At 53.1% G+C, this 22,915-nt stretch overlaps 1 long non-coding RNA gene across 3 annotated transcripts; it reads left to right on the forward strand.

Annotated features, from left to right (window-relative positions):
- Positions 1 to 17,731: 17,731 nt before the first annotated feature.
- Positions 17,732 to 22,607, forward strand: LOC122241237. 3 transcript variants are annotated; one of them, XR_006221272.1, is made up of 6 exons: positions 17,745 to 17,808; positions 18,136 to 18,224; positions 20,998 to 21,186; positions 21,777 to 21,856; positions 22,142 to 22,239; positions 22,495 to 22,607. It is a non-coding gene; the product is annotated as an uncharacterized LOC122241237 (long non-coding RNA). The 3 variants fall into 3 exon arrangements; XR_006221270.1 differs by having other exon boundaries at positions 17,732 to 18,224; XR_006221271.1 differs by lacking the exon at positions 20,998 to 21,186 and having other exon boundaries at positions 17,732 to 18,224.
- Positions 22,608 to 22,915: the final 308 nt, after the last annotated feature.

Here is a 22,915-nt window from a genome sequence, read left to right on the forward strand (position 1 = left end):
TACATGTCAGTCGCTTCTAGCATTTCCATAGAGGGGTACGGCCACCCCTGCTATCTAATTCCAGAATTTTCCTCGCCTCAAAAGAAAGCGTGTGCCCGTAGCAGCCACTCCCCAGTACCTCCTCGGCCCCTGGCAACCACTCGGTCTATGCTTGATTTTGAGTTAAATTTTGTGCATGATGTGAGGTGAGTGTCCAACTTCATTCTCGTGTTTATCCAGTTGTAACAGTATCATTTGTCGCCATGACCATTCTTTGCCTACTGAATTGTCCCCGTGTTCTGTGGAAACCACTTGATACGATTTGTAGATATGTTATTGTTTTTGGTGTGGTTGTAAATGGAAACTTTTTCTTCTTTTTCTTTTTCTTAAAAAAAAGTTTATTTACTTATTTTGAGAGAGAGAGAGAGAGCGAGAGAGCAGGGGAGCGGCAGAGCGAGAGAGGGAGAGAGAGAATCCCAAGCAGTTTCCATGCTCGGCAAGGAGCCCGGCTCGGGGTTCAGTCTCATGATTGTGAGGTCGTGACCTGAGCCAAAATCAAGAGTCAGACACTTTCCTGAGTCACCCAGGCGCCCCTGGAATCCTTTTCTTAATTTCACTTTCAGATTTCATTTTCTCCTTCTATCCTGAAATCTTGACGAGCTCATTTATGAGTTTTAATAGTGTTTTTCTGAGAATTCCTTAAGATCTTCTATATTCCAGATAATGTGATTTGTAAAAACGGGTGGTTTTACTTCTCTGTTTCCCATATGGATGCCTTTTGTTTCTTTTTCCTGCTTAATCGCCTTGGCTAAAACCCCTGGGAGGGACAGCGATGGATAGAAGTGGAAAGAGTGGACAGCCTCGTCTCGTTCTTGACGTTAAGGGAGAAGCATTCAACCTTGCCCATTAAGGATGACGTCAGCTGTGGGTTTTTCCTTTATCACGTCCGTTACTAGGCTGAGGAAGTTTCCTGACATTCTAATGTCAGCGTTAAATTTGCCAAAACTGGAGAGGTAGAAACCCTTCCCCAAAGTCACACAGCAAACGTCCAGGACCCAAACCTTGATTTCCGACAGCCACAACCATCATCGTCCACAATGATTGGAGCAGCACGGTAGCCACAGGCATCGCGTGCACCGCACAAGCTCAGCTGTGTGCTGGGGACATTGCCTCATCTCCTCTCACACTCACTGCACCCCAGTGAGGCGCCCAACTTTATTTATTTATATTTCTTAATTTTACTTATTTATATTTCCATTGCATTTTATTTTCTCCTCTTAAAGGGAAATGTATGCTGATTTTAAAGAACTCAACAATTAAGAGAAATATAAATACCAGAAAGTGACAGTCTACATGCTCCCATTACCATAATTCCCATTTTCCAGACGAGGAAACTGAGGCTCGCCGCGCTTTCCATTCGATCAAGCCTTATTTGCAGTGAGCGCACAGCAGGACTCTGTGCTACCAGCAACTCACCGAGGGAAACCGAGGCCCCGGGGAGGGCTTGAGCCACTGGAGACAACTGGTTCCCATGAAAGGACCGCTTTTCTGCTGGTTAAGTGCCAGCAAATCAATATTCAATTGGGCCACCCGGTGTGGTGCCCCACCTCCCCACTCAGGGATGACCGAGAAGAAAACGGTCTTGATGTCATCTAAATAGAAGCGTCCCCAGAACCCTGGACAGAGACATGTGCGGGCGGCTCTCGAGGAGTCTATTAATCTGAGGCTGGTGAATTATGATGAATTACCTGGGCAGGTGCCTCGGCCGCCGGCATCCTCGCTGAGGAAAGGAGCCATGTAATTACTTCTCTGGTGCTGCGTGTCTGGAGCGAGCGGGTCCATTTTTTCCTTTTATTACCACTGCATTTCAGGCAAGTGTCTGCCGAAGTCCCCCGCCACACCCCCCTTTTCTAAATGTTGGATTTGATGACCCCCCCCAGGCTGGTGCCGAGGGCTGAGCGTGCCCTCATCGGAGGTACCAAAAGTTTGCCTTCCTTCCCTTTCCTCTGCTCTTCAGATATTTGTGCCCAAACCTCGAGGCCCAGACCTGTTTTAAGGTTGCGGGGTGGGGAATTCCCTGGGTTGTTGTCTAGAAGGGGGAGCCTTCAAAGGAGACCACAAATTCCCTGCGGGCCGAATATTTCTCAGCTGCCTAGTGAGGCTCCTGACCGGAAGAGGCGGGAAGGGGCAGCCCTCAGCCCTGGGCCCCGGGGTCACCGCCGGGAGGAAGGCTGTCTGCCCGGGGGGGCAATGTCAGAGGAGGGCTCTGGGTCCTGGGGCCTCCCGCAGGGGCACAGGGCACCTGTAGCTAACAGCAGGTAATTGCCACGTTACTACGTCCTGGTGCCCCTTCTTCCTCTGCCCTGGCACACAGCTGCCCCATGGCCCTTAACCTTCTGCCCCGGGAGGGAGGTTGGGCATGAGTGTGGCTGCTGGAGGCAGGTGAGGAAGGAGGCTCGGAGTCCTTGAGTGATGTCCCCGGGGTCACTCAGCAAGTCGGTGTCAGTGGGGCTTCTGGCTCCTTCCAGGCACCCTGTGATCACTGTGAGACCCTCCTCCCCAGGCGGTGTCCCCGAACAGCTGGGACTCACAGCGACCGGCCACATCACTGCTGACATCTTTCCTCCCGGGAACTGGGTGCTCCCTCCTCTCCACCGTCCCAGTGAGCATCGGGGCTGCTTTCATTAGGGGATGTCCTCCTGGGAGAGATGCAAACCATGTCTTTACAGAACGCACAGGGTCTGTTCTCTCCCGCGTCACCTGTCCTAAAGCATTCCCCTCTCGGTGGCGTCTTTCTGCTTGTTTTTGAATAAAACTTTTAAAACTTGCAGCATGGCGGGCCAGCTGGAAAGGCCATATTTCGAGCCCATGCCCTTCCTCAGCCCCCTCTTGTCCCCTCCCCACAGGGGGCGGGTCCCTGTCCCCCGGGAAAGCGGCTCCCACTAGTGGAAGGTCACTGAGGGCCAGGCCCTGCTCTGACCACTGTCCAGCAGGTGCCCCGACAGAGCCTCAGGCAGCCCCGTGAGCGGAGCCTCAGGACCCCACTTACAGACACACTGCCTGAGACTCGGGGTGATGGGACCTGCCTGGTCCACACAGCCGCTAAGGAACAAGGCCGGAATACGAACCCACGACTGCCCGGCCTCCTCACCGCCCTCCCCGCTCCCCTAGGACCTCGTGGCGATGTGCCGAGGCGAATGTGGTGGTGGTGTGGCTAAGCATGTGGGGTTGATGATGCTGACAACAAAGGGGTGCTGAGTGCGAGGGGCTGGCGGAGGTTGCTGGGGGGTCCACCAGACGGGACGTTTCCCAGCCCCCTTTGCGTCCGGGCGGGGCATGTGACCAGCTCTCAGCAGTGCGTTGGGAGAAGTGATGTGAGTGTCACTTCCTGGCCCAGGTGATTAAGAAGCAGGTGCGCTTCTCCCTGTCCCCTCCGCAGCAGGGCCATCTGAGGCCTTGGGGCGGGGGGAGTCGTGAGGCGGAAGGATCCTGGGGCCGCATCGTCGCAGGGAGGATGCCACCTGCCACGCGGTGTTGGAGGCGATGAAAGCCGGTGAGGGGTTTGATCTAAGGCAAGCCAGGCATGATGGGGAAAGGCAAGTCCTTCCTCAGAGCCCCGTGGGACTGAGGAGAAGGGCGTTGTCAGCCCGTGGCCCTCGTTGGCCATCGAGGGTCAGGGCCGTGGGGTTCCCGGGAACAGAATGCCTGCGGGACAGTGAGGAGGGGCGGTGATAGTGGCCCACACCACTGCACTGCAGACTGGCCCTGGACAGAATCTCCACTGCCTCCTGGAGCCGGGCCCTGCTTTTCCTCCGCAAACCACCGGGCGGGAAGACATACGCCTCTCGAGCTTGGTTTCCTTCTCTGACAAGGTCCGTTGTCCTCTGTGGAGAGCGTGGCCAGCTGGTCTGGGCCCCGAGGAGGCGGGCTGTGCCCTTGACATCTGCCAGACCCTCGGAGAGTCCCAGGCCTCGCTGACCCTGCCCTGTTCCTCTCGGGGGCCGCGGGGGGGGGGGGGGAGGACATGGTTCAGCTGGGCCTCCGGGGCTGGGCCGTGGGAACCTCAGGTGCTCCTGACGCATTGACGTGAGCCCGCGGGGACGCACTCCCTGCAGCCGGGCCTGCTGCTGGGAGCTGACAGCAGGCAGAGTGTTCGAGGCCAGGCCCCGGCTGCCTTTTGCCTGAAGTGAGCAGGATGCGCCAGAAAATATGAACCCAGAGGCAGCTTCGGAAGCTGGGCCGGTGGTCATCCACGAGCCACTGCCCTGCACCCACCTCTTGTTCCCGCAGCGTGAGCTGAGGGGCGGAGGGAACTGTACTGGGCATTTCACTTTCCTTCCCTACTGCTCTGCCAAGTACAGCCCTCCCTCGCTGCTGCCCGGCCACGCCCCCTGTCCCCCAGATCTGAGTCGTGTGGCTTCATCCCCCCAGACCTGAGACCCTGCTCCACCTCTCACTGGCCGGGTGACCTTAGACTTGTTACCCACCTGCCCCATTCACCTGGCATGCGCAGATGGGAAGGCCAACCTGGCAGGGTTCTTAAGTGCACGGAGTGTGGCAGCTTGTGAGAAGGGCCTGGTGCAGGGCGGGTGCCTAATAATTGCCGGTTGACACAATCCGTGCTGGGCTGACGAGCCAGCTCCACCCCCCCCCGGCACTTCCCCTCCAGGGGAACAGGCAGGAACCCCAGGGAAATCTCGCCCAGCAGTCCCGCTCTGGGAGAGAGAAATGGAAAATATTCTGATTCCAAAGAGTAAATGTCAGAGGCTTGGGAAGGATTCCGAGGTTCTGAAAATAAAGCTGGCAAAGAAGGGGGGAGGCGGGCGGCGGGGAGGGGTGGAGAGGAGGTGCCAAGCCTGGCAGGGACAGGGGGAGAGGGTGGGGGTGGGGCTGTTCCGCAAGGCGCCTCCTTGTGACCTTGGGGAGGGATTCAGCCAACCTCTGGGCACTCTTGGGGGTGGGGCGGTGGGCCTGCCCCTGATGAGAGGACTCTGGTGTCACTGAACAGAATGTGGGGATGTCGCGTCACCGTCTTCAAATCTCTCAGGACATCCCTGCTCAGAGGCCACGTTGCTGACCCCCTCCGATGCCTTTCCCAACCCCCATGCCCAATGTAACAGCCCCACACCCCTCTCCATCCCTCGTACCCTGTTTCATTTTCCCTCGTGGCACCTTTCAGTCTGCATAGTTCGTATTTGTTCATTTGCATATCGTCACCCCAAAGTACACCTCGGAAAGTCCACGTCCCGGGAGCAGCTGGGGCGCGCTCGGCCCGTTCCCCATCCCCGTGCTCCCAGGTACGGAGGGAAGACCCGACCTGGGAGCAGGGGGCACATATGAGGAGATAGAGCTCCCCTGGGATCTACCTGAAGGGCTGATCTGACCACACCAAGCCACGCGTGGCTCCCGCTTACTCTTGGGATGGACACAGCCAGCCTGGCTGGAGCCTGTGAGTCTTGTCCCTTCCTGTCCCTTGCATTCGACGCTCCAGTTCCTCTGGCTGTGCTCCGGCTCCCTGTCCTTGCCCTGCTTCTGCCTTCCCAGGACCTTTGCACATGCTCCCTCTCTGCCCTGGATGCTCCCCTCCCCCAGTCACGAGACCTACTCATCCTGCAGGTGGCTGCCCCTGGGAAGCCCTCCCTGACTTCTCCTCTATGCCAACTCCCCGCGTCTATGGGGAGGGTGCCTGATGGCTGCACAGAGTTCCCTCTAGCATCCCAGGTCATAAATGAAATCGCACGAGTGTTAGTGCAGGTCTGTAAGACCAGTTTCGCTCACTTCGCGGTGGCCAAGCCCTCCTTCACTGCCCTGTTATGTGCCTGGCGTGCTGCCTGGCACAGTTCGTACATATGGGATGAACGAACGAATAAGTGAGTGAAGGCACGCGGGTGTGTCCCCAAAATGCACAACATCCTGGGGCAGTGCCCGTGCAAAGACTCAGGGGAGGAGGGGACGGCAGGTGTGAGGAGGGTGGACCCGGCAGAGGACAGAGGGACAGGGATAACAGGTGCCGTGCTCTCAGCCCAGTGGGGCAAACCCCGCCTCTTCACTCTAGAAAAAGCACGCTAAGTGTGCCTCCCCCCGTCCCACCACCTGCCAACCCAGTGGTGGTTGGAGAAAAGCGGAAAGAGCCACGGGTAGGGAGGGAGGGGATCCCACCTCTGGCTTGACGCTGCCTCCTTCTCCCAGAAGCCTTCCCTGACTACCCCAACCTACGTGGAGCTCACCCCTTCCTCCTCCTCATCACCTGCGCCTTCCACACATTTTCCTTTTTTGCTCTTTCCCCGGTAAGTATCCAAATATAACTTATCACGGAACCCCTCCTCGACAGCTGGGAACTGCTCCAGGACAGAGGCCCTGTCTGACTCATTTCTGTGCCCCAACCCCCAGGGGTGGTTTGGCTCCGATAAAAAGCAAAATTCTACAGAGTACATTTGAAGATCTAATTGGCTCTATTAAGTGATCCGTGAATCGGGCCGCGCCCAATCCCGCAAGGGGAGAGCAGCTCCGAGGTGTACAAAATGGAAGGGATTTTAGAGGCGGGAGGGTGGGGCAGGAAAGAAACTAGCAAAAGGAAAGAAAGAATTGTTCCAGGCAAAGTCACTTTCCCTTGGGGAGAAAGGCGGGAGGTCTTTGGTGGGTGCCGCCGTGGGGATGTGCAGGACGCATGGGACCGACGAGTTAGGACTGCTTTCGTGAGGGAGGTTGAAAGTGCGATTAGATTAGGCATTAAACCCCCGTTTGCTGATTTGGGGCCCGTGGTTTTCTTTACAACAGCCCTTAGTAAGTGTTCTTGAGTGGCACCAGGCGCACAGTTCACTGTGAGTAAGCCTCTGCCCTCTGAGCCTCAGTTTCCCCCTCTGTGAAACGGCTGTGGGCTTGGAGGGAGGTTCTCCCAGGTCCTTCCCAATCTACGGTTCCTCTGAGCCTCAGTTTTTTCTTCTGGGAAAGGGGGTGGTAAGGATGCAGTGGGGAGGTGGCTGGGAGGGGCCGGTCCGGGTTACACACCAGCACAGGGGCGGGGTGGGTAGGGGGCCGCTGCAGTCCCAACCGTGGGGAGGCATTTCACTGATGAGAGCCACACAGGATGACGGGTGGCTGGCCGTCATTTCAGATGACAAGTTTGATGAGTGTGAAGGTGGAGAGGAGGAAGCGGCAGAGGACCTGTGGAGACCTGTGTGCGGGCGCAAGAAACACAAGAACCCAGGCTTGTGTCCCCACCCGCGTGTCACCTGCTGCTGCCCATCGAGTCCACTGGAAGCTGAAGGAGGTTGGGACTACGCTGCCTCACCTGTGCTCTCCTCCTCTGTGGACTCCGCTGTCTGAGATCGAGGGCCAGGTCCAGAAATGGTGCCCACCGCGCCGCGTCCTGGCATTTCCAGGCAGTGGCAGAGACAGGGACAGCAGCCTTATCACCCCTGCCTCACCTAACCAGGCCACCTGACTCCCCAGGGACTGATGTTGGCTGCTCATCTGTTCCCAGTGCAGCTCTTGGAGGAGTGGAAAGAGATCCCCCAGGTCCCCGCCTCTTCCCAGGCCAGGGGACAGCGGGAGAAAGCAGTCCCCGGGGAAGTCACTCTGGGAGACATCGGGCGGGTGCAGTCAGCACAAAGCTGTCTCCTACATCCGTAACCCGATGTCACAGGACCTAGGCTCATGCCTTCACTGGGCATCTGCTCTGTGCTGATGTCCCTGCTCCTCTGGCATCTTGATATTTGTCACCTGCAAAGGCAACTGTGACAAGAAGTGTGCTGCCTGGGAGACCAAGGCAGCTCACATGACCTCTCTGCGCCCAGCCTTCTGGTGTATGAAATGGGATTGGAGCCTGTGCTCCGACAATATATTCCATATTGTTTTTTCCCGACCCAAGGCCCCCGTGGCCATGGACTTGCTCCCCATGTTGTATTCTGCATCTCACCACCAGCCCCCGCCTTCCCCTGATTACTCAGGGGTCCCTTCTCTGCCAGCCAGCCTGTGACTCTCAGACCCTCCCCTTCCCCAACAGCCCCCCTGCAGGAGAAACCCAGGGCTGGTTCTTTCCTTCTCACGGGGCTCCGGGGTGCCTGCAGGCAGCATGGAGTGAAGTTGCCCTGAACAGTCACAGAGAGCATTGCACAAGCTCAGCCAGACTGGCAGGCTGGTGCCCCGGCCCTGTGAAGGCACAGCTATGAGGAACCGGGCTGGACATTGAGACGCTTGGCTTGACCAAGGTCACACAGCAAATTGTTGGCAGACTTGAGCCTGGAACCCGAGTGTCCTAATGTCCAGACAAGTTCCTGCCCCACCGCAGGCATCTGTAGATGTGGACCTGGCCCCACAGACCCTCCTGACCTGGTGGGGAGGATGGAACTTGAAATGGCCTTGACCTGCCGGGCCCTGAGTCCTGCTAAGCTGTGTGACCTTGGTCAAGCCACTTAACCTCTCTGGGCCTCGGTTTCTCCTTCTGTTAAGAGAAGGGCTAGCATCGTGCTTCCTTTCACCCTAGGGTTCTGTAGCTTATTATAAGAAGAACTCAAAAATATATTGATTACTTACTATGTGCCAGGTTTTATGTCATATATATATAGAGAGAGAGAGAGACATAAATAGATATAGATATAGATATTTATCAGAAATAAACTTTATGTCATAGGTAATATATATTATACATATGTGAAATAATTCTCCAGATGAGGACACAAGACTCCCGGAAGTGACCCAAGGTCACACGCTAACAGCAAAGTAGACTGTCCTATGCTCTGCCTCACCACCCACTCTGCACTTTATTTATTTATTTATTTTTTATTTAAAAAAAATTTTTTTTAACGTTTATTTATTTTTGAGACAGAGAGACAGAGCATGAACAGGGGAGGGGCAGAGAGAGAGGGAGACACAGAATCTGAAACAGGCTCCAGGCTCTGAGCTGTCAGCACAGAGCCCGACGCGGGGCTCGAACCCACGGACCGTGAGATCATGACCTGAGCCGAAGTCGGACGCTCAACTGACCAAGCCACCCAGGCGCCCCCCACTCTGCACTTTAATAAATCCAGAGCCTGCCTTCAAATAATTCCATCTCCCCAGGGAAGGAACCACTTCATTACAAAAGGTCCCTCTTCCCAAAGACAGAACAAGGAGACCAATTAAAGTCACTTGGTTGTAACATCACTTTGGAGATCGATGCTCTGTGACTGCGAACCCCGCCTCTGCGGGCAGCTGTCTAATTGTAGCCGGACCTTTCCAGGCTTCTTACCAGGCTCACCCACCTCTGTGGACCCGTACAGCGGTTCCGAGAGCATCACTGATCTTTTGACGACAGTGTCCTCATGAAATACAAATCTGCTGTTACTTGGAGAGCCATCTGCCATGGAGGCACAGAAGAAATGCTGCCAGGAAAGCAAGGACCACGACGGCATCGCAAACGCGCCCTCTTGCATTGTGGCCCCAGCCCCTTGGCCTATCTTGATGTTGGGCTCACAGATCAGATCTGGACATTGATGCCTTTTAGTGTCTCGACTTTGTCACAGAGCGGTGCAGGAGGAAGTCGGCGACAGGGTGTTAGAGATACTGGCAGTGATGTGCAAGCTCCTTATGAAGGGCCTTTTGGCCACTCGCAGTGAGTTGGCACCTGGTTATTTGCATGGAGGCGGTTCATGGGAGGGTGACCTGGTGCTCCTGTTCTGGAACCTTCCATCCGGTACCCGGTGTAAGTGGCTAAGGAGGCAGCAGTTGTGGGGGGGGGGGGCGAGCCTCAAAGAAAGAAAATGCCATCCTTGAATAGCAGTGGCCTCTCCTGGGCAAAGTGGGCAGGAAGAGTCAAGTGTTTTGTCTCACAACCGATCCCCGGGCAGTGGAACTTTCCAGAAAACCAGAGGGGAGGAGAGAGCCCGCTGCTTCAGGGCAGGTGTCTCTGTGGCTGGGCGGATAGCAGAACTGTGTGGGGAAGGCTCTGAGGGTCCAGCCTTCATTCAACAGATGGTCCCTGAGCCCTACAGGGGAAAAGGGGATTTATTCTAAGGCCACACAGACAGCTGGGGGCAGGAAGTGGACACTGATGTCCCTCACTAGATGGTGAGCTCCTTAAAGGCAGGTGCACAGCTATCATCAATGGCAACACCATCGTCCAACAGGGATCGGTGAATGAGTGAATGAATGAGGTAGTGAATATACACGTAAGCAATGATATAATGCATTCTCCACCATCAACCTGTTTACCTGTTTGCTTTATCCTAAGAAGCCACGAATCCAGAGATACCCATCAGTGGAACCACAGCTTTTGCGGGAGGAGGGAAACAGAGAGAGGGATGAAATAAAGTGTCTACGTCAATTGAAAGAGGCATCTTGCTTTGGAAAGTGTAAACCGTCTGTCCCGGAACTGAGGTGCAGGATGAATATCAAAGCTCCCAGGAACTGTCAAAGAAGAAGGATGGACACAGCACTCTTCAGGTGCTGAGCCCGTGTTCTCTTCTACCAACCGACCAAGTGACCAGGGTTGCCTAGGAAGCCCCCCCCCCCCCCCCCCCCCGCCGCCCCGGCCTCTCTTGCCTCAGTTTCCTGCCCCAGACAAAGAGCTAGCAGGTGGCAGGGGAGGAGTGAGGTCCTCTGCCTGGCTCTGATGCAAAGGTCCCGGGGTGTGTGTGTGTGGGGGGGGGGGGGGGGTGAGCGTGAGGCCTTCTTGCTCCATCCAGAGGAGGGGGCGTGGTCAGGCCCAGCCTCTCCTGGGACCTTGCAACTTCCCTCAGGCCCCTGAGTCAGGAGCAGGGAAGTACTCTGGGCCTGCCTCAGGGCAGCCCCCACCCAGTGTCCTATTCTCTGGAGGCTTCTACCCCCCCCCCCCCCCAGCTGCTGCAACTCCTTCCAGGTCACGCCCACCTCCCCCAGGCCATTCTAGACTTGCTGGCAGGATTTCTGAAGGCCGACCCTCCAGTTCGACCCTCCAGTTCGGGTGGAGGGGGGGCTTCCAGGGACCCTTGGAGGGGTGGGGAGAGGAGCAGGGGAGCCAGAGCCAGGGGGGGAGAAGGGAGAAGGGAGGGTGGATGGACTCCAAGTGGGTTTCTACTCCCATTTTCTCCAAGTGGCCTTTAAATAACACAAAATTATACTCTAATCCCCTTTACTCCACGCAGTGCGTCTAAAAAAAGAGCACCTTGGCATTTTTAGGAGGCAAAAAACAAGGAAAGCATGAGACAGGCAATATTCAGTGTAAACTGAGGATAGAGAAATTTCAGTGAACTCCTAGCCAAACCTCCTTACTGTGTTGAAAAATAAAACCGTGGCAGGGTTCGGTGGTGGGAGGGGAGGAGTATATCCCAGGAGGAAAGCCCAGCGCAGAGGTAGAAGGAAGGCCGGTGAGCAAGAGAGCGGGGACGGGTCGGCCCCCCTGGAACAGGGGCTGCGAGATGCGCAGCGGGGCTTCGAGGGCTGACGCGTGAACTCTGGGGCCCGGGATCTCCAAAAACCTCGCTTGGCAACCCCAGCCGCTTCCTAACCTTTTGCACACTGGCTCCTGGCCCACCTCACCTCTCCCCAAGACGAGGCCACATCAGCAAATCCTTGCCTGGGCCCTCGACTCCTGGGCCCTCCCCGCTCCCAGCCCTCTCCCTGGCCTTTGTAGCCTTGTGCTGCCTGGCCCCCTCTGTCCGCTCGGTCTCTGTTATTCCATTCCCATCACGGCTTCTTCTATGAAGATGGGTGTGTTCCGTAGTCCCTCTCCTTGACCTTCTAGCAGGTCTGGGCCTCAGGGACGTGGACAAGGACCCTTAGGAGCCCGTAGGTCAGGATCACAGGCAAGGACACAGGCACAGAAGCAAGTCAGACCAGGACAACGCCAACATTAAATGCTTTTCTTTCTTTCTTTCTTTCTTTCTTTCTTTCTTTCTTTCCTCCTTCCTTCCTTTTCTTTCTTTCTTTCTTTCTTTCTTTTCTTTCTTTCTTTCCTTCCTTTTCTCTTTCTTTCTTTCTTTCTTTCCTCCTTACTTCCTTTTCTTTCTTTCTTCCTTCCCTCCTTTCTTTTCCTTCTTTCTTTCTTTCCCCCTTCTTTTCTTTTCTTTCTTTCTTTCTTTCTTTCTTTCTTTCTTTCCTTCTCTCCTTTTCTCTTTCTTTCTTTCTTTCTTTCTTTCTCCCTTCCTTCATTTTCTTCCTTCCTTCCTTCCTTCCTTTTCTTCCTTCCTTCCTTCCTTTTCTTTCTTCCTTCCCTTTCTTTCTTTCTTTCTTTCTTTCTTTCTTTCTTTCCCCCTTCCTTCCTTCCTTTTCTTTCTTTCCTTCCTTTTCTCTTTCTTTCTTTCTTTCCTCCTTCCTTCCTTTTCTTTCTTTCTTCCTTCCCTCCTTCCTTTTCCTTCTTTCTTTCTTTCCCCCTTCCTTCCTTTCTTTTCTTTCTTTCTTTCTTTCTTTCTTTCCTTTTCTCTTTCTTTCTCCCTTCCTTCCTTTATTTTCTTCCTTCCTTTCTTCCTTTTCTTTCTTCCTTCCTTCTTTTTCTTTCTTCCTTCTCTTTCTTTCTTTCTTTCTCCCTTCCTTTCTTTCCTTCCTTCCTTCCTTCCTTCCTTTTCTTTCTTCCTTCCTTCCTTTTTTTCTTCCTTCCTTTTCTTTCTTCCTTTTCTTTCTTTCTTTCTTTCTTTCTTTCTTTCTTTCTTTCTTTCTTCCTTTCTTTCTTCTTTCTTTGTTTACTAATATGAAGCCTTAAAGAAAGACCTTAGGCAAGCTTCCAGGGTCGCAGTACTGGACTCAAAGAACTGGTAGGTGTTATACCTCCACGTCCACTCACAGCTCCAGCACGGCCATTCCAGTACCATCTCCTCTGTGCTTGCAGCTACAACAGATGGTCTGAGCCGGGGCCCGGACCCCTCCTGCCAACTTCCGGCAGAGGCGGCAGCCTGCGTGGCTCTTCTGGTCAGCACACGATGGTCTTCAGAATAACCTTCTCGCAGTAGACCTATCGCTCCCCCTCTTCTCCGGCCCTTGTCCCCTCTCACCGCTGCCCCCTCCCACGGTGCCGTGGTCCCGGTCGGTCTCTCGGCACATCCTGGCCCCCTGGCCTGTGGTGTGAGAGACACTCCCTTGTTCAACCTGCAAATAGCTTTTGCCTTGGTGTGAGTTTGCTCCACGAATGAGCTCACGGCTCCTCCAAGCCCCCATCCTGGGCTCGAAAACAGTCCCTTGACAGTTTTCATACACCTGCGTCCATCCCACAAGTACGGGTCCTGTCCCCTCCACACCCCAGTAAGAGCCCTTATGACAAGACAGCCAGGATTTATCATCACCGGTGCCTCCCTTACAGAAGGGATGGGAGGCTGGAGGCAGCACGTTCACGGAGGAAGAGGATGAACTTGGCAGCATCCTCTGGTTTCAGATCTTGGTCTTAGCATTTGCCAGTCACGTGACCTTGGGCAAGTCCAGCTCAGCCCCAGGATCACACATTTCTCCGTACCAGCCACCTGCCAGGGTGACCGTGAGGCCGAGCCCAGAGTCTGACACATGCCACAACAAACAGGGGTTCATCCCTGCCCCACCTCTTTTCTAGAATTTCTCCCTTTTTTAAAAAAAAATTTTAATATTTATTTTTTGAGAGAGAGACAGCGTGCGAATGCGGGAGGGGCAGAGAGAGAAGTTAGACACAGAATCCAAAGCAGGCTCCAGGCTCTGAGCTGTCAGCACAGAGCCCGACACGGGGCTCAAACCCACGAACCCACGAACTGCAAGATCATGGCCTGAGCCAAAGTCGAATGCTTAACCGACTCAGTCACGCTGGTGCCCCCAAAACAATGAGAATAACTTTAACACCTGTATTTTCTTGGGACCCCTGGGTGGCTCGGTGGGTCAAGCATCCGACTTTGGGTTTCCGCTCAGGTCATGATCTCGAAGTTTGTGAGTTCGAGCCTCGAGTCAGGCTCTGCGCTGACAGTGTGGAGCCTGCTTGGGATTGTCTTTCTCTCCCTCTCTCTGTCCCTCCCCAGCTTGCATGTTCTGTCTCTCTCTCAAAAAAAAAAAAAAAAAAAGCAAATAAACTTTAATAAAACCCAAAGACCTATATTTTCTTGATGACTTTAAGACCTAAGGGTTATTTCATCCAAAGACCGTCCAGAGAAAATGATATTGTCCGTAAAGGATCTGGAACATCTGCCTAAGGACCACTGCCCGTAGTTACTCGGGACCTTCGGGCCTCCCAGGTTGAGGCAGTGGTAAGATGGATCACTTCTCTGTGCCCCTAGGAAATGCTTTCCTCCTACGGCAAGCATCTTTGCCGCAGGTTAAGTGGTAAGCAGTGAGGGTCATGTGCGTGCCGTTAGCCCGATTTCTGGTACACGTGGGCTGCAATTTGACCGGAAGCTTTTACAAAGAGATCAATTAAACAAACAAACAAACAAACAAACCTACCCGTTTCTTTTGAAATGTCCTCTAAGAATTCCAGGGGCACCTGGGTGGCTCAGTCGGTTAAGCCTCCGACTTCAGCTCAGGTCACGATCTCGCGGTTCGCGAGTTTGAGCCCCATGTCGGGCTCTGGGCTGACGGCTCGGAGCCTGGAGCCTGCTTCCGATTCTGGGTCTCCCTCTCTCTCTGCCCGTCCCCCGTTCATGCTCTGTCTCTCTCAGTCTCAAAAATAAATAAACGTTAAAAAAAATTAAAAAAAAAAAAAGAATTCCATTAGTTTGGCAGCCAGACCGAGGCACGGAAATTCCAGAACCACAGAAAAAGCTGTGAAGTGCGTGTCCCGTGCCTCCATAGCTACGGAGACTCTTTTATCCATCGTGTGACCCTTACATAAACCTGCCACCAAGTGCTGCTGTAGCTATGAAATATTCTTTAAAAAAAAAAAAATTAAAAAAAAATCTTTTAAAAAGATTTTGTTTCTAAGTAATCGCTACACCCAATGTGGGGCTTGACCTCACAACCCCAAGATCAAGGGTTGCATGCTCCCACCGACTGAGTCAGCCAGGTGCCCCAGCTATGAAATATTCAGGTCAGTGGGTGAGGGGCCGTGAGTAAGTGTCGAAGTGACCCAAGCCAAAGCTGCAGAGGTGGGACCGGTCACACAGGTGAGGGCCTGAGCACGGTCACCTCGTTGCTGCACAGACGCGCCGGAAGTCCCTGGGCACCGCCGGGTGGGGGAGGGGACCGTCTACATTCATTTCCACAGCTGAGGTCTCTTCCATTTTGAGTGATTTCCTGAGGCTGATGTTCTGTGTCCCTGATGGCATTCCCATTCAAGCTTCCTCATTTTTATTGATTTCTGTGGCATTCATCTCGGTACCGTTTTCATCAATTCCCTCCCTCTCTTCCTTAAGGTAAACCCGCTCATTTTCCAACGGTCTCTGTTTGTAATTCTCATCGTAGCTATTCTTGGAGCCCTTGGCTCTTTGAGTGTTTTGCTTTGTGTTTCGTTAACCTAGCTTATCTGAACTTCTCTTCGGCATCTTGGGTAATTCTTTTTTTTTTTTTTAAGTAATCTTTTTAGTTTTTTTTAAATTTTATTTAAATCCAAGTAGGTAACGAATAGTGGACTAATGGTTTTGGGAGTAGAATTTAGCGATTCGTCACTTACGTGGGACACCCAGTGCTCATTCCTACAAGTGCCCTCCTTCATGCCCATCCCCCATTTACACCCCCCCCCCCATTTTGAATAAGAGTTGACCTATTGTGTTGGACTAGAAGAGGCCCCTTCGCTTCAATTTGGGTTTGTCATCTCAAACATCCTCCCATCCAGTATGTCACTTCCTTGGCCAAAGGCAGAATGTGACCTCCTCTCGGGTTTCAATGATCAAGAATTTAGCGTGGTTCTTGGCAAATCACAGCAAGTCACAGGCTCTCTGTGTGCTGTGACCCAGCGGTCCACCCCCACTCTCTCCATCTTGCTTGTGTCCAGGAGACCAGAGGACGGCGCCCATGGCTTGCCAGCCTGAGGTCTCTTTCACCCATTGCCTCTGCCGTGTTGAACTGGGGCACTAGGACCCTTGTCCACACCTCCACCCCAAACTGTTCCTAATAGAAGGTCACTGCCCAACCTTTCGAGGATATTTACATGCAGAAGTTAGCCTCCACATCTCAGTGAATGACGATTTAATCTTTCCAGCACTTGAAAGACACGCCTGACTCCTGTGTTCCTCTCATATCCCACAACGAACCCATCAATGGACCTTTCTGGCTCCGTTTTAACACATGTGTGGGATCAGTCACCTTCCACCTGCATTGCAACCACCGTGGTCCACACCACCACCACTTCTGGCCTAGATACCTATAAGAGATGTCAAACTGGTCTCCCTCCTCCTCTGTCCCCGACGCAGTAGGCAGGGTGATCCTGCTAAATAAGTCACCCGATGTCATCCCTCTGCATCAAAACTCTGGAAGGACACCCTGTCTCACTCAGGCCTGTGAGGCTCTGTCCGCTCTGGACCATTAGTGCCTCTCTGCCCTCCTCCCCCCTCCCCTCCCCTCCCTTCCCCAGCTCCCTCCGCTTCACCCATGGGGCCTCCCTGCTCTTCCCTGGCCTGGGCACCAGTTCTTCCTGGTCCCCAGGAAGGCATGTCCCCTCTCCGTACAGCTGACTTCCTTAACTTTTCACGTCTTTCCTTCCGTGTCACCTTCTTGTGAGGCCTACCTTTCCTACATCACTTAATACTGCGTCTCGCCCCCGGCCTGTGTATTCTCAACCCCCCTGACTTGGCTTTACTTTCCCCTTTTATCTGGTGCTTATAGACCGTTTACTTCCTCATTATGTTTGCTTCTGATCTGTCCCTCCCTCTTAGAACTTAAGCCTCAAAGAGACAGGAAAGCTGTTTTGTCTTTGGATATCACCGGGGCCTAGAACGAGCCTGTTACACAGTAGGCCCTCATTAACATCTGTGGAATAGACGAAGGAGCGACTACACGTGGGAGTGCAGAGACACCCAGGTCCTGCTCAAGGTCAGAGCCTGTTTTGAGCCCACCCTTGCACTGACTTCAGAGTACTGCAGGCTCCCGGCAGAGTGCGGAGGTCGGAGCTAAAGCATCCCCTTGTCTGATGGAAGACGCAGATTATTTCCTCCTGTTTTTTTCATCTCTGCAGTGTGTTTCCACACCCCCCTCCCCCGTCACGAACCAGACCAAAGTTCATTGTCCAGAGAGCTCAGGACAAACGTTTGCAGCCCAGAGCCTCTCTTGTCACAGGGCCTGTGTCCACCTGGACCCCACCCAGCTGATGAGGACCGTGCGGGATGGGCACGGGGCCCAAGTGCTCCTGGCTGAGGGGCTCAAGGAGGGAAGGCAGCACGACCGAAGATGCCATCCCTGAGTCCCAGCTCTAAGATGTCAGCACATCTACCGGGTCAACTTTGCACACTTCTTGTTCCTCCCGCCAACAATGGGGCCGGTCGGCCCAGTGGACATGTCTCCATCCCCTGGTACAGTAAGAGATGCCATTTCTCTGCCCCCAGCAGGCCCACTTGCAGCTGGGAGTCTGCGGCTGGTGTGGGCGGTGACCGGCAGCTGTGAGTTTGCTCATGTCTCTTGATCTCTGGGGCAGCCATGCCTCCCCGCCCCCCGCCTCCATATCTTCTCTGAGCTCCCAGGGCCTCTCTGTCTTCAGGGATCCTCAGTCACTCAGTTCCTTCCGGTTCCTTCCTTCCTTCCTTCCTTCCTTCCTTCCTTCCTTCCTTCCGGGGAGCAAGTCCGCTCCCAAGGCTGGGCACCCAATCAATCTCTCCAGAGCGTGATTACGTCACAGGCCCGGGGCCCGCCCCCGCCTCCCCATTGGCTCTTCCTCCTCTCTCCCAGGTGAGGCGCCGCCTCCAGTAACTAGTGATGAACCCAGGCAGCAAAAGGGAAGATGTGGGACTGGCCCCCAAAATCCAGGAAGAAAGACCAGAATCCAGCAACCAGTCCAGTGTGCGTTGTAGTGTAACAGACACTCTAGCGCGGATGGTCCCTGACTTATGATCGTTTGACGGGCAGTTTTTTTAACTTTACGATCTTGCAAAAGTGATGGGCGTTTGGTAGAAACCGTCCTGCGAGTTTTGCATGTGGCTTTCTTCCCGGCACTGGCCGTCTGCAGCGTGGGACCCTCCCGAAGCTGGGCGGCGGCAGCCAGCGATCACGAGGGTGGACAGACGGCGCTGTAATTCTGTCCTGCACCCACACACCCCTGCTGTCTCTCCCTCTCAGTGCAGCATCCGGCAAACTACATGCATTATTAAGCACTTTATTCTAAAACAGGCTTGCTGTGAGGTGATGCTGCCCAACTGTCGGCCAGTGTGAGTGTCGTGAGCACGTGTAAGGTCGGCCAGGCTAAGCCATGACGTTCGGTAGGTCAGGCGTAATAAGTGCATTTCGACCTAACGATATTTTCAGCTTAGGATGGGTTTATTGGGACATGACCCCGTCGTAAGTCAAGGAAGATCTGTGTACTTGGGTCATCAAACCTGAGGCTTCAACTCTCCTCCCCCAAGTCAGCACATACACAGTGTTCCTGACATCTGTCTGCCTCTGCCATCTGCATGGCCAACCGTCCATGCATCACCCTCTCTCTCCTCAAGCAGGAGACAACCTGGACAACCCAGCTGTGGTCCAGCTTCCTCCTCTGTCCCCTGTAGTCCATTCCCTGCACAGCAGCCAGAGTGGTCAGGCCCTTCCCTCACCTCTGAATCCCCTCCCCTTAGAAGCGGGTTCACATGTAGCTTTAGCTTCGCAGCCTGCCATGCGGCCTGGGCCCCTTCCAAGGTCTTGGCTGGGGGCAGCAATGTGGGTGATGCACATCATCAATTGAACATTCGTTGGGCTCCAATTTGCTCAAGAACATTCTCGTTTTGGTACCACGGTGTTCAAAAAACCCGCGTATATTTTACGCTCACATGTTACCGTTCAGGCCAGCCACGTGTCAGATGCCCAACAGGCACCTGTGACTAGTGGCTACCATATCAGAGAGCGCAGGACAGAGAATTTCTCAGACAGTTTAAAATATTGTACAGCTACGGAAAAACCTGTTTGAAAAATTATATTCAATCATACAGGGCAAAGCTCATAAAATGAAAGTGAAAAAGATCGTGTACAAAACCAAATTAAGTCTGAGCCCACTGTTGTTAGATATAAAAATATGCATATGTTTATTTGAGCGTGTAAATTGATGTGCCTACTGCAAAGAAATTGGAGCAAAATCCTAACAGGGACCATCTAAGGAAAAGGAATTATAGCAAACTTAATTTCTCCCCTTCATATTTGTTCAGTGTCAGCATGTGTTACTTTCAGAGTCAGCCGGGAAATTATGTTATTTTTAAAGAGTTCAAGGTGTGTTCTCCCATCTCTTGCCATGACCTGACTTCAGTGATCATTTGTGGGTGTGTGGTGCTGGGTTAGAGGACTGGTTCCAGTCCTGCACTCTGTATTCATGCACTTTCCATATGACAAGTTTCCTCCTACAGAAGGCAGAGCGAGCCTTGGCCTCTTGACTTTGGCGTCAGCCCACGTCTTTTGGTCAATGTGGAAGTGACAGTTGTCGGTTCTGAGTCAAGGGTGTAAGAAGGATCACATGGTCTTGTGTGCCCTCTTGCACCTCTGCCATTGCCATGGAAAGCTGATGCCCTGTCCAGCCCACTGGTCCCAGGAGGGCGGGCCTGACCTGCGCCCACTCTGCTGGTTAGAGCTGTCAACCGGTAGACATGTGAGAAATGCATGCTTGCTGCAGAACATCACATAGATTTGGGGATGTTTGTTACAAGGCTCTAGCTGACTAATGCAGTGTTGCTGCACTGCTTCACACGTGCTCAAATGTAATCAGGAAGGCAGAACTTGATCGGAATTATACATTAGAAAGCCGAAATCAATGACACTCTACAAAATTCAAAAACAAAACCAAACCAACACCTAAGGATCTCCAAGGCAAAAGAAGTCCAGGCCATACCCTCGGGAGACTTGGCTTCATTTCACACACTCCTGGTTACCAAGACCTAAAGTCACTGAATGAAAAGTCCTTATTCTTAGGGATCATAAATTCCTGGAGGTGCCAAAATGAAAACCTTTGAGATTCTCAGCATAAGAGTACATTTTTTTCCTCTTAGAAAAATTATAAGCATCCATTGTAGAAAATACAAAGGAAAGAGAAAAACACTCAATCCTCTCACCAAAGTATTGTCAAACCTCTGTCAAACACTGGTGTATATATGTTTTTCCCACGAAAAGGAGAGCATCCTGTATCTTCGGTTCTAAAATCTTCTGTTTGTAGCCACTGCATCATAAACATCTTCCCTTCCCATCTCATATCTTCTGCAGAATCATTTCTAATTGCCGAATTCTTGCCTAGTTGTCCGCGGAAGGGATGTGTCGTAAATAACTTCACCTAACTCCTGGGGTGGCTTGTGCAATTTATACCCAGTTGTTAACTATCACAAGCAACATCCTATATATTTGATATCCACGTACATCGCTGATTGTTGCTGAGGGTTAAATCCTTGGAGGTGGATCACGGGGCTGGGCTCTGCGTATTTATCAGCTCCTGAGCCGAAGTACCCCTTGAATCAGCATCCTCTAAAGTGCGGGTAGCTTGGCTATATCAGATCGTCTCAGCCCGAGACCAGGAGCCTGAGAGGAAGAAGCGGTGGGAAAGGAAAGTTATAAGGGTGTCAATGTGTGGAAAGCACCAGAGAAATGGATTAAGGCTTATGCATTTAGGGCTGGTGGGATGTGTAAAGGCACTTCCTTTATTCAATCCCTGAATAAAGGGATTCCAAGGGGGCCCTGAGGCCAACTCTACATCTGGACCAACTTCACAGCTAAACTCCCTGGAGCTGTGGCTCCCTGCCCCCCACTGATGATTCCTGCAAGGAGACCGAGACAACATGTTGACTGTTGGTAGTCTCCCTTCCCCTTGCTCGGGTAGGTCTTTGTCTCAGGTCCACTCCAGTGATTCTGTCTCACTCTAGTGTGACGTGTAGAGGGAAAAGCCAGGGGCCCAGGTGCACGCTCAGGAGCCTGAGTTTGGCTATTAACTCACTGGGTCTCCTGGGACATCATTTCACCTTTCCAGAGGTGGAAGAAACTGTCCACCTGTTCACCGAACATCGTTCTTCTTCTCCTTGGGTACAGGGCAAGACTCCATCTCCCAGACTCCTTTGCAGGGAGATGGGATCATGTGACTGCCTTCCGGCCAATAGAATTTGAGTGGAAGAGACATGTGCTGCTTCCATGCCAGGTCCTTGAGAGCCTTGTTCAAGCTTTTTACCTTTCTGCCAGCCTGACACAGATGAGCAGGAAGACCTCAGCTTCAAAAGCCAGGTGCTGAAAATGGCAGAGCCATAAGAGGACAGGGGCCTGGGTCCAGGATCACCCTCTGGGGTAGAGTCACCCACCAATCAGCGAGATTTATTCTTTACATGAGAAAGACATCAATTTGTGTCATGTTGGACCCTTATGTGCTAGGCTTTGGTTTTCAGAGCAGCAAACATTGTCCTTAATAATACCCAGGGCTTGGGGCACCTGGGTGGCTCAGTCGGTTAAGTGTCCGACTTCGGCTCAGGTCATGATCTCGCGGTCCGTGAGTTCGAGCCCCGCGTCGGGCTCTGTGCTGACAGCTCAGAGCCTGGAGCCTGTTTCAGATTCTGTGTCTCCCTCTCTCTCTGCCCCTCCCCTGCTCATGCTCTGTCTCTCTCTCTCTGTCTCAGAAATAAATAAACGTTAAAAAATTAAAAAAAAAAATACCCAGGGCTTTATTGCCTCATCCATAGGGAGGAGAAGGAAAGAAGGGGGGCAATATTCATTGAGGGTATGTTTTGCTGTGCGAGACCTTGTGATCCACATATGATGGACATTTGCCCTTTAATCCCCGACAACGAAACCATGACCTATTTCTATCCCCGTTTTCCTAGGGCCTTGAATGAGCCAGAATTCAAGCTCAGGTCTCCCAGATCCTGACATTCCCAGATCCTGCTGGTACGTGTCCCTCCAGGTGAGCAGAGAGGTGAGGTGTGTGTGGCTGGAGTCCTCAGGTTAGGGGGTTGGCTTACCACACTCCGGTTTCCTGGTCCGTCCCAGAGACAGGAGCCATCACATGGGGTCACCTGAGGACGCTTTTCTTGATTATATTCAAGAACAGCAGTTTCTTCGCCTCCACCGGGGCCCTCCAAAGCTCTGCCTTGCTGGGGGGAATTGGGACGCTGTCACCGTTTTTCATTGTTACCCAGGGAGCCAAACTGCCTTTGATGTTTTATTGACCTGACTTTCTTCTTCAAAGGTCCCCTATCAACTGCCGCTCTGGTTTCTACCAATTTGATGAGATGAGCTCCCTCCCAAAGGAGAAATGGGACTGGAAACTAAGAGAGCAGGAAAAAGGTTTGATTTTATTTGGGGCCACTTTGGAGGGGGGGGGGGCGGGTTCTGGCCCAAGGGAGTCCGTTCCCCAGAGGTTTGTGTGAGAATTCCCAGCAGAAGCAGGGAAGCAGCTGGAAGGTCCAGCTGTGGCTGGTACATCTGGCAGATAAAAAGAGCTGAGGGGGACAATGTCTCCAGGAGGACGGTCTGTGTCTTCTCTGCGGGACCCCTATGTGCGGGAGCCCTGGTGACTAGGGCTCCTATCTCCCCCACCAGCTCTGCTCTCTGTGACCTGCCCCCAACCTCCCCCAGGACTTCATGCACCTCTTTGTACAACTTCAACTCAAACAAGACTGTTAATTTTCGCCAAATAAAGTCAACGGCCGTTGCTGGCTTTGCCGGTTCATTTTAGAGCCGGAGGGGACTCCGGATGTTTATAGCGTCTGGCCCTTCAGAGACCATGCCTTGTTGACTGCTCAAACACTTCTGATGGGCCTGCCTTGTGTTTGGAGAGCGTTCCTGATGCCCTTAGCACACATTCGAGGTCAGCCGCATGCTGTGATCCCCAGGGCACCTCCAGGCTTGCCTCGGGCCTCTGTGCTGTGTAGACCCTCCCCCCTGATTGTAGTATGAATTGTCCTAATGCATGAGGCACCTCCCCACTTCTGGGAACTTCCACCAGTGTCTCCCATCTCTG

The sequence above is a fragment of the Panthera tigris genome, chromosome C1, assembly GCF_018350195.1.
Source record: "Panthera tigris isolate Pti1 chromosome C1, P.tigris_Pti1_mat1.1, whole genome shotgun sequence".
Lineage (NCBI taxonomy): Eukaryota > Metazoa > Chordata > Mammalia > Carnivora > Felidae > Panthera > Panthera tigris.